Consider the following 12,500-nt stretch of genomic DNA (forward strand, 5'->3'; position numbering starts at 1 on the left):
TTGTTTAAATTGCAGGACAATAATTTTATGTTTTTAAATTTCAGATTAATATAAGGGTACATACAATTAGGTTACAGTGTTTGCATTTGTTGGGTAAAGTCCCAGTTGCTGTTGAGCCCTTCACCCAGGAGGTGTACTATATACCCCTATATTGTACCCAACAAGTGACAGCTTACCACATCTGCCCCTCCATCCCCCATTCTTGAATTTAAATGTGTTTTTCTCTTGTGTGGGCATGTAGTTCATCTACTAGTTTCATATTAATATTGAGTACATTGGATGCTTGATTTTTCATTCTTGTGATACGTTACTTTGGAGGATGCTCTCCAAATCCTTCCAGGTGAATACAAATGCCATAAAGAAAGATGGAGACTTCACATCTTTTGTATTTACTGGGTAGGGCAATAATTTTGAATGACTATTGATGGACTACATACGTTGACAATAATAGTGCTGACATATAAGGATAACCTCTGTGTACTGTCTCATCATATATATATATAATTTTATATGCAGAACAAATAAAACAATGGGATAGCAAATGTCTTCTATCTGGATTAGAGAGCACAATTATTTGTTTGCAGCATTTGAATCTATTCATTCCCTTTCACCTGGCTCAATGGTACAAAGGGATTCACACCATAAATGAGCTGATCAATAAAGAATTAAAGCTCTTTGGTATTTTCTTAGTAGAAGATGCAATATGCCCTTTTTAAAGATTTTCCCCCAGCAATAAAATGGTTGTTTATTTTTAACTTTTTAGCTTTGTTGCTCTATCTTTATGTAACATTCAAACTGAGATGATATTACAGAGGCAATTTGTGTAATTGCAAAGAATTTTCTAATCTCTGGATTTATACCGATATGTAATCTTCTCAAGATGAAATAAAAGCCCTTGGTTAGTATGCTGGTTAAGATGATGTCAATTTTCAATTATAATCCAGTCTAGAGTAGCCCTACTGAGCAGAAATACTGTATTTTGTGTTAATTATCTTAATTTAATTGCTTTTTTATTAATCTTAATACTCAACAAATGGGATCATATCTGCAATGAATTTTTAAAGAAGCTTTGTAGAGGTTTATCATTAGTTCCCCTTGAGTTTTATTATAACAAATATGAAATATAAAAGCAATTTACATTCTTTGCATTTATATATTCAAAAAATATTTCAATGCCCATTTCTTAAGAATGAAAATGCTTTATTGGTGAAAGCTCTGAATATCATTCTTAAACATAATTACTGGTAGCTTTATGTATTATTCCTAGAACATTTACAATATAAAATGTAAGATATTATTCAAAATGTCTTTAAGAAAAAATACAGTATTTCCTCATACCTCATTTTGCCATATTGAGATTGTATGTGAATATATAGACACAAACATATATCTATATCTGTATATATGTATCCATCTATCTTATGTAGCTGAGGTCTATAAATGATATGTTTCCAATTGATGAGTAAGTAGTTCGCATGTTTTGGCAGAAACTATTAGAGGGCAGGTTCCATGACTTTTTTATATTTGTATTTCAAAGATGCTTACCAAAATTTGTATATGTATATAAATTTAATATTGATTGTAACTTTAAAAAGTTTAGAATCAAAGAGAATTTAAATATTCCCATTAATCCACATTAAGATCATTAAGATCACTCTTCATTACTGTGGTAGGCAGCCTCTAACACCTTCCCACCTCCATCCCTCACCCTATAATCCCTGCCTCAGTTATTTCCAGCCTTGCATAATCTCCCTTCCACCTGAGTGGGCTGGACTTGCTGATTTACCTTTGATGAATAGAATACTGCACTTCCCTCATTAGGTTTTCTCTCTCACTACTCATGTAGGAGGAACCAAGCTTTCATATTGTCAGCAGCCCTACGGTAGGCCCTTGTAGCATCATGAAAAAAAAAGTTCCTTGATTCCAGGCTACAGGAATTAAAGTTTTGTGATAATCACTCAAAGAGCTTGGAAGCAAAACTTTGAGCCCCAGTTGAATTTTGAGATTCAACTTTAGCTAATAGCCAACCACCTAAGAAACCTTAAAACCACAGGCACTTCCTGACCCCCAGAAACTATGAAACAATGTGTTTATTTTTTAAAGCCACCAAGTTTTGGCATTGATTTGTTACACAGCAATAGACAGTGAATACAATTGCCAATAACCTTACCTCCCTAAACCAGGTCATTCCTCTGATGTAAGATTACTAGCTAGCTCTTCAGAGGCTAGATTTTCAGGTACAAGTGTTTCTTCACACATTTAATATTGAATGGAATCATTTATTCTAAAAATTCATAATATAAAATGCATTTTATTTGATTAAATTTGTAAGTTAGTAAAATGGAGGGAGTTTGCATTTTAGCATTTGAGATTATTACAAGCTATTTTGGAAGGCTATCTATTATTTTTACATAATGAGCAGCTGGTTTTAAAACTGTATCTAGAACAGTTCAACTACATCTTCAAGTTGATCTTTTAAAAATTTAAGAATATTAGGGAGCATACATGTTTTGTTCACATTATTTTTGTACAGATTGAGTCAATATTATACACATAAGTGTGCCCTTCACCCAGATAGTTTACACTGTACCCAATAGTTGTGAATTTACCCATCCCCTTTCCCTGCCAGCTTGATTTTCACTGAATTTACTCTCATATGTGAACTTGAGTGTTGATCAATTAGTTCCAATATGGTATTGAGAACATGTGTTTGTTTCTCCATTCTTTGTGATGTTTCACTTAGAAGAATGGCTTCCAGCTCCCTCCAGGTGTCCAAAAAGATACTAAGTTGCAAAAAAAAGATACTAACTTGCCATTTAAAAAAATGGCTGAGTGTATGTTGTTATCTATTCTTTCAAAGATCATATGAGGATATGAGGATGATTTCATCTCTGAGTTCTCTGTTCTGATCCACATGCCTATGTCCCTCCCTATTTTTGTGCTGGTTCCACTCTAAAACATTCTCTCCACATCTTTTCAAACTGAAAGGATGCATACTTTCTTTTACACACATTGTTCTCCATGATTCCTCAGAGCTTCTCATAGTTAGAAGAATGAAGGAAGGATGAGTGAAAGGAAGAAAGAGAAAAAGGAAGGAAGGGAAGGAAGAGCGGAGGGAGGAAAACTCTTTCTTATGAACTACAAAGTTCTGCCTACCTGGACCTGCCTATTTTGAATATCCCGTTGTCCAAGCTCACAGCCCTCCAGCCCCAAATGTCTTGTTGTAGTTTATTTTGTAGATGATTTCTTTGCACACATATTCCCCCCCTACATGAAATCCTTTTTCAAGTGACACCCATTCTTTCTTTCAGGTTTAAATTAATTATTACTTCCTCTGTCAAGTTTTAATTATTACTTCCTCTGTCAAGTTTTCATAACTGCCAAGTGGTGTCAAATCCCCTTTGCTTATACTCAAAATAATGTGATCTCTTTTACAAAGCAGCTATGCTAGTTTGTGACAATGCGAATTTGTCACTGAGCTGTTGTTTTTTTAAAAACATTTGCCTCTTTCCCTGTACGTATTGTAAACTTCTTAAAGGAAGTAAGTCTGTTTTGTTTCTGTTGCTCAAATTATATCTCTGGCTTCTAGAATGTGTCTGACACATAGTAGGCTTTCAAGAAATACTTGTGATGAAAAAATTAATATGTATGAATAAAATTATGTTATGTTAATGATGAAAGCTAATACCATAATCTGCTGAGGACAGACTCAGGGGTAGCTATTAGGGCAAGAGCCAGAACTATACCCTGAGACAACATATGTATAATAAATTAAAAATAACTCAATAAAAACTTTACCTTCAGAAATATGTTATGACTTTTAAAATGTTTCTCCATCAAGCAATCAGTGGTAATCATAAAATATGTATATTTATAAAATAACAGAACTTTATTGTTCTTCATTGGAAAACATATAAACACAGTCGAGAGAGCAGGATTAGCCCTCCTACACACATCATCAGCATCAAATGATGGTCAGTATTACACCAAAATCACTGTGTCTGTCTATCTACTTTTGTTAGTAGGATATTTTAAGGAAAATATCAAAAGAAATGTTATTTTATTCCTAAATATTTTAGTATGTTTCTTTAGAATAACAACCATGATGATATTATCACATCTAAAAACATTACTCAATATACAGACAATATCCAATAGCCAATCTATATTCATATTTCTCTCTTGTCTAAATGTCTTTTTACACGTGTTTTCTTAACTCAAGCTCCAAATGACATCTGATCATTGTATTTGGTTATTACAGATATAGGAATGTTTAAAAAAATAAAAATATGACATACAATATTTATATTTCACAATGGATTTCGTAACTTATGTCTCCATACCAGATTATATAGGTATATTTACTTGACTTTAGTAACCACAAACATGACAAAATAAAGGTGGTTGTAAATTTTTAAAACACTTCCCATTAAGAAGTAGGACCTGTGCCCTTTCCCCTTGGATATGCTTTGACAAGTTAAAGATGGTAGAAATGATGGTATGAGAGTTTGGGGGGTCCTGGCCTTGAGAAACTGGAAGATTCCAGATTTTGTCTGTTGGACAAAAGAGAAGATTGGAACATTCTCCTTACAAACCGTAAGCTACTCTGTAAGAAATCTGAGTATCCTGAGTCTACCATCATGGAGAGGCCACAGAGAGATGCTCTAATGTTAAGAGTCCCAGCTGAACTCAGTTTTCCACTCATCCCACCAAGACACCAGATACGAGAGTGAAGCCATCTCGGACCTTTCAGACAAACCCATCTGCCAGCTGAGTAACACTGGTGACCTTAGGCAACATCATGTGTGTTGGAAGAATTGCCAAACTGAGTCTTACTATATTGTTGACATTGTGTAATACGATGCTTACTGGTTTAAACTGCAAAGTTTGGGGGGTAATTTGTAAGTAACAATAGCTATCAAGAGCCTAACATAGAACTGCCCTGAAACTCCTAATACTTCTTAAAAGTAGGTCATAATTCACCTAAAATTAACCAAACCCAAGCATATTGTCATTTAGATCTGCCGTTGTTTTCCCATTTGGAAAAATTTCCAAAGACTTATTGTGCAGAGCATGGATATCTAGGTGAGTTAACCCCATCTTTTGCCAATAATACTACTGATCTTCCCCTCTCTTTTCAAGTTCAATAGAGTTGTATTTGAAATATGTATAGATGAACAGAAGGTAAAGTGCCCATCCAGTTGAAGTTCAGAGGAAGACAGAAGAAATGAAACAAAAACTAGAAAGACATTGTCTAATGGCTTCTAGATGGCTTGATGAAACTTTAGGATCTTACATGAGTTTCTAGTCTCTCTAATTTCCAAAGTTTGATTTCACATTGTGAATAAGGTTTTCTAAATCTGTGAGAAAAATTAAAATGAATTATTTAAAAACTCAAATTTGAAGTATTTTTTTCCATGAAGAGCTGAGCTCTCCTTGGTGGATACCAAAGGGTTAGAGGTTGAAAAACTAGCAGAGTTGGAAATTTTTCCTTGTGTTCTAAATGAAAAGTGACATTTCAAAGAGATTCTTTACTATGTCTAAGTCTGTGTATTATATTCCACTAAGAAGTCACTCTGGTACCCTCACGCATCCTCTGATGCTCATCCAAACAGAATTTTCATTTTAATATCTCTGTAAATATAAGCATGTGTCACAATTCCATTCCTAATTGTCCCTGGTGAGTTTAGTTTTTATTTATTTTTTGTCATAAGCATTAAAGACTTGTCTTGAGCAGTTGGGGCCCATTTCTTCCTCGTTGGTGTAAGAGAACATCCCCTGTGACATTTCAGAGGGCAAACTAATTGCCTGGAGTCACAAATATCTATTGTGCATCTTTGTCTTATAGTACTCCTTCACAAGGTTCTCTCTTCCTCAGGTACTAGTTCTTGAATTTCCAATGACTTTTTCCCCTTTTGTTTCTTTACATATAAAACAACTTCATTTATAAATCTTGTGACCAAGCATAGGGACTGTAGCCAAAGCACATTGTATCTGGTTCTCTTTCAAAAGACAAGAACATATTTCTCTTTGGAGAGATCAAAGGGAAAGTGCAGTTGGCAAATTTCAAAGCATGATTATGGGTTAAACATTATCCTGTTCGCTCGAAGGCCAATTGTTGAAAGAATTCATTGGCTAAGAACGAGTCAGAGTTAGGTTTTTCAGACTAGGTTTATTTTATTTCTTGATTTTATTTATGTGGACAGTTACAAAGTGCAATTCTTTTTTGTGGTTTGCAAATAATAAATTTCAAATCTTTATGTCAATGAAAGAATGAAAACATTAAAATATGTAGTACATTTTTCAGGCACCAAATAGCTGGCATCTTGTTGATGTACTCCAGTTAGAAACCACAACGGAGGGCTCCATGGTGGTTCCCAAGGAACAGCGAGTGCTAACAGGTTTTTTTCTCCAAACATCCCTCATGGGAGGCAAATATAGGGCACTCCATAATTGTAGATTTCTGCTTGCCTTCTAACAAAAGCAGCTGGAAAACACCAAGATAGCGCCTGCAGAAAAAGTAATCAGGGGTCTACTTTATATGATGTAAAAAAGAAATGGAACCTTCTAGGAAGCTTCCAAACAGGTCAGCTACAATGATCTTCAATAGGAAGACAGCTGACTTCCTGCCCTTTCGAGTTTTTTGGTAATATTTTACCTCCTTTTAATTCGTCAGGGGCACATCTAGGAGAAAGGAAAGAGTGCCTTGAGTGTTAATTTAGCTGTTTTTGCCAAAAAAAAAAGTAGAGAGTAAGAATGGGTAGACCAAGAATCGGTGTTTTATTGTAATTCCTTTATAATGGTTAGATAGCAAATGGTTAGATAGCATTTAACTAATTTTGTATATGCAAAGGAAAATTAGTATTTTGTTCAAGAAGCAAAACATGCCTAGGCTTTGAAGCTATGCCAGAACAACAAAAACAGACTAGAAGAATCTATGCCTTCCATGCCAAATTTTAGAAGAGAGAAATCTCTATAGATGACAGAACATAAGAGGTTTTTACATAGTGACTAATTCACTCAGAGGTAGAAAAGAGTAGAAGAAATCAGAGACATCAATTCCATTTAACCTATGCTTACATCTTTGGAAGCACAATAGCCTGGAATTGAATCCTTTGTAGACCCCCCGGCAGTTGGTATTACCTGAAATTATCTACTTCTAAGCTTCTCTTTATTTTTCTACTGGGAATCAAAGAAAACATTTTTCAGGATAACTGTGAATATTATATTATCGGAGTAAAACAGATTCTGAGCAACATTTTTTACATGACTAACTTTGAATAATTTTTATTAAAATGAAGTATTTTACTGAGCTGGAACTGATGACACCTTAGTAACAATTTACAACTAAAATTAAAAAGGGATCTTCCTTAAATGGTAACATTTCCCAAAACAGAATTTTTGTTAAGCTGAAATTGTCAAGTTATTAAAAAAAAAGATGCAGTTGGCTTATACTAAAACATAAAACACAAGATTTTCAAGTATTTCTAGGTAATTGAGTTTCATCTGATTGTTAGTGGAGCAATGCATCTACCATGGGGCGCTCAGTTGAAATCACAGGTAAGCGGTATCTAACTTATGCCAGTGACAGATGTTTGCAATCCAACTTAAATAACAGTAACTTTCTGAATTTCCTGTATTTGCTTTATTTGGGAAGAAAGCAATCCGAGACCTTATTAAATGTGCGAAGATTGTTTGGAGTGATATAAAGGGCTCACAAAGTGCAATGCAGTAATGATGTTGTAATTTGAATAAGTCATTGAGCAATTGTGCTTTGATCTTGTGTCTATTGGCTTAAAATTGCAGTGATATCGCAAACTTCTTACAGAACATATAAACCATCCTTCCATTGTTATCTTAAGGTAAGTGCTTTCCAATTGTCTGGCATGTTCCTTCTTGATTACTCTTAGTATCAAATTTATTATACTTTAGCTTTATAAGATTATTCAAAATAGAGTTCTTACATATTTGTGTGCCTATTTTGGAGCTCCTATGAATGATCAAAACTTAATGCTGGAATTATCTGTGATAAAATAGTAATAAAACAGGAAAAGAAAAACCTGAAAGAAATAGGGAGCTTGATTTATAGAAATAAGTTTATATTCAGTGTGCTATTTCACAACGGGAAGTGTGTAGGCACTACTAAAACAATTGTGGCTAGCTGATACATCAGGACATTTATTTTATTTATTTGCTATGTATTTACTTGAATTAATTAATTAAAATATCTGGACCTTTAAACCTAGGAAACACTTTATGATGCTTTAGCCACCAACCAAAAGGAAATAATATATGAACATTAGTCAGTAATAGCACGCTCCACTCAGACATTCTTATCTAATTACAATCCTTATTAGCATACTTCTTTTCCCCAAAGCCAGACCAGGATAAGAAACAGGGAAAGGGGAGGAGGATGACTAATGAACCGTAAAAGTTCCTTTATGGTTTAGTTAAATAAAATCTAATCTTACAATAACAAAAATATTTCTAGATCTTCAGGGAAAAGTGTCAGTGAAACACATGGCTGAGAGTGACAATATGTAGCATGCAGAATGGAGAGAGGCAATCACTGAGGTCAACAAGAAGATGCGAATGAATCTTAAAATCTCATTAGGAAAAAGCAAGCAAAGAACTAGAGAGAGAGTAGTTCATGACTTTTAAAACTGTCACCAAATAAACTATATTACTTCTGGAATTACCCTCCTATTAGTTTAGCACCAAGATGCTGGTCCATTGTAAAAGATTCCCCTGAGAGGAATGGAGATTTTTTAAATCCAGAAAAATAAATCAGTCTAAAGTAGATTTCTAAACATAGAAGGGATCTAAAGGTGACAAACTGAATAACCAAAGTTTGATTTTGGCCAAAAGGAAATACATAACTGTTTTTAACATTTTCATTTAATATTTAAAATGAAATAGTGATTGGGTGAGCATGAAGCATACAAAATGTATTTGTAATATAAAGAAAAATTTACTGTAATGACATGAGTATATATTTCATTGATTTCAAAACAAGTGGGGATGTTAATGATATAAAGATGTTCTTTTATAGTATACTTACATAGGTCTAAATAATCTAGATACAAATGCATCTACTTCTGTATATGTGAGGATAGATATTGGGAAAGCAAACCAATTTCAGAAAATGCAGAAAATCAAGTCAAGAAATGATCGTCCTTACTGGTCACATACGATAAATAGGTGGGCTACTGTGCTGATTATTTATATTATTTACACATTTTTCATTGTATGAATGATATGTCAAATGTTTTATTCTTAACTACTTATGGGTGAATAACTCTAAGAAAATTATCGCTTTGCAACATACAAATTCAGAGTTAGGCCTGGTGGTGATGACACCCAAGTACAGATTGTCTATATTGGTGGGAGAGATATTCACACCTTTGCGTTCTCATGGTTAAGTATGCACTAACCTTGTTTCATGAAAAAAATTATTAGACATTGTCTATAAAATTATTTTTAGTCTATAAGATATATATATGTAGATGTGTGTATATATAGCATAAATAAATTTTATATTTAGGGAAAAAATAATATCTGAGTGGGAAAAGGGTTCTACCATATATAGCAAGGTGGTGAATTAGCTGGATTAAGGAGAAGATGACCGCGTAGACTCTAACTAATCCACTATCCTGAAAGATGAAACTCCTGAATTACCATTTTTATTATAGTTAGACGCTAATGAGGGAAATAATGAGTGGAAGTTAACCACACTTGTGCAACTGTTGATACATAAGGGAGTGATAAACAGAGGCAGTGTGGAAACAACCACTGTGGGGTGGAGATGGAGAGAGAAAGGAGAGGCCTCTGGATATCTGGGCCATATGTCAGTGGAATAGATTCTGAGCTCAGTGAGCCTCAGAAGGACTTTAGACTCTTGTTGAGTCATGGAAACAAGAGAAAGCAGCTTTGCTTCAACTTATAGCTGACTATATGAGGTCTGACTGGAAAGCTATGCTTTTGGTTGAACTGATGAGATCACAGTAGCTTTGGATTTTGTAAGGATGCAGTGCTTGGAAAAGATACTATGTGGAGGAGGGTCAATATGAGGGGTCATTTATGAATCATTAACCTCAATAACAGCTTCTCAATTAATGTTAATATCCTTTCTTTTATATACATACAAACTGTATAGTTCTAAGGGATAAAACTACTCTATATATAATTCTAAGGGATAGAACACACACACACACACACATATAGTTCTATGCAATCACCTAATCTTATAATCCCTAAATTTGCATATCTAAAATGATTATAACACTGTTTATTTATAATGCCTTTTCCAAGAATCAAATATGTGGCAATTTTTGAGGCACCTGCTTTATAATTAGAAGTCACAAGTGAAAGTGCTTTGCGTGTCTCCCAGGAACGATTCACTTTAAAGTGCAGGCAAAAAAGGAAAAATAATGACCTAAACAGAAAAATACCATTTAAGCTTAGCTCCATTACATTACTTAAAGTTCCTCTAAGAATAATAGACACCAAAATAGTACAAACTACATAGACATTAAGGAATCATACAATATTCATGACCTCGGCTAAAATAATGCATAATGGAAGCATTCAGCACTTTTTACACCAGTGCGCTTTCGGTTTGGCTGATGGCTTTCGAGCCATTGTTTATGCAAGTGTACCGCTAAGGAGATGATGCATATTATTAAACCATTATCTGTGGATCTGCATAAGCTACCCACTTTCAAAAGGTCTAGCAGCATTGGGCTTAGACATTTCAATTAAATTAAACATTCGGGGTCCCAATCTGTATAGTAATTATTTGAAATATGAAAAACAAAAGTTTATTTTATTTTAAATTGCCTTTTTATTAAAAAAAAAAAAAGAGAGAGAAGAAGAAGCCAGCTGGGGAAATTTCTATGTTATTAACAATCTTTGGATTACTGGCTAACTAACAAGCAAGATACACCTGTATTCAGGTGTAATGTAATTTGATATTAAACACAAGGAAAAAAACTTCCAAATAATTTGATCCTTCTAATATATATAGAAAAGAACGTAAGCAAGAACAGAAGAAACAAGCACATTGCTATCTTGTACAAATCTTGTCCTTGCAGATGGTAAATAAGGGTAACTATTTACTCCTCAAAATTATAAAACCGTAGCATGAATTGCCATAGTGCCTATATTTGTCAGTTACAGAGCAAACCTATTCGGTGACTGCTGAAATCTTGAAACTTTCAGTGACGTTTTTAATAGGTTCTAAAATATCAAATACATCTGGGTCTAGGTCCTACTTCTCAAAGGGGGATATATAGGAAGGAGTATGATCTGGTTTTTATTTTTCTAAACCTTAGGTAGCCCACATTTTCTCTGGGCATTGTGTAATAAAAAGGAAGCAGGGAAGGGAATTGAGATAAAGAGAAGCAGCTTCTTGGCCAAACTGGCATTATAAATGAGACTACCTAAAGGGCGGTGCTGGTGATACTGACACCTGACTGCACTTAGGAAAAAGAAGCTGGCATCGAGGGCGAGACAGTTGAGATCAGGCATTTCAGGATCTTATCTATGACTCTGCACCTTCTCTGTATGTTGGTTTGATCCAGTATATCTTATCAGGGTTAGGCTAGCTCCTTTTTAAAATATAGTCAATTCTGTCCAGGGCCAGGAAAATAAAGATATTGAAAAACATACGGAATATAATACACAGTGATAACTTAAACTGAGGGGGAGTTTTATGATAAGTTTATGTAAAAAAGTACATGAAGTCCGATAGGACTGGAGGAAAGAAATGTCAGTAGAAATTAACAGCGGGACATGTGAGGCTTAGTCAGCATTCTAGCGTCAGGACTGGTTTGACCACCGTGAACGATAGAACTACTGGCAATATTTTGCCATCCATTCACAATTTATGTACAAATAAAGTCACATAAATAACTTTTCAAAGGAAAGAGCAAAAATGCGGTACGTGTGTTTAAAAGAAGTGCCAAATCCTCTGACAAGATTGTACCATTTAATCCTAAATTCTTCCTTCTCTCATTACAAATCTATATCAGGCCCTAGACTTCCACCCGGGCTGAGTTTGTATTTGTTTAAAAAGCCTCAACATCCCAACCCCTAAAATGGCATATGATTGTTCGCATAAAATGGAAGAAAACAATACTGAATAAAGTGATCCTTCAGAGGATTAGTGAGAAGTACTGTCTAGCTGATAGTACCAAAAAATACAAATTCAAAATCTCTTGGCTGAATTAAATTGAATTATGGCAATGTGCTCATTGGGTAATCTCATTCATCCTCGTAAGTGACTCCTTTCTGCACATTGGCCTTTATATTTATTACTTAACAAAACTGTACATCATAAAATGGTGTGGACCTCCAGAGTTTATTCTGAAGGGTCCAAACCTCAATCATTAAATCAATAAAGGTCGTGGCCAATATGAAGTGTCACATTTCGGAGACATTTTGTAAAAGTATGTTTTGCATCTCACAAGTCAGTCCATTTCTGTTAATACTACATAGAA

The sequence above is a fragment of the Nycticebus coucang genome, chromosome 16 (assembly GCF_027406575.1).
Source record: "Nycticebus coucang isolate mNycCou1 chromosome 16, mNycCou1.pri, whole genome shotgun sequence".
In the NCBI taxonomy this organism is placed as follows: Eukaryota; Metazoa; Chordata; class Mammalia; order Primates; family Lorisidae; genus Nycticebus; species Nycticebus coucang.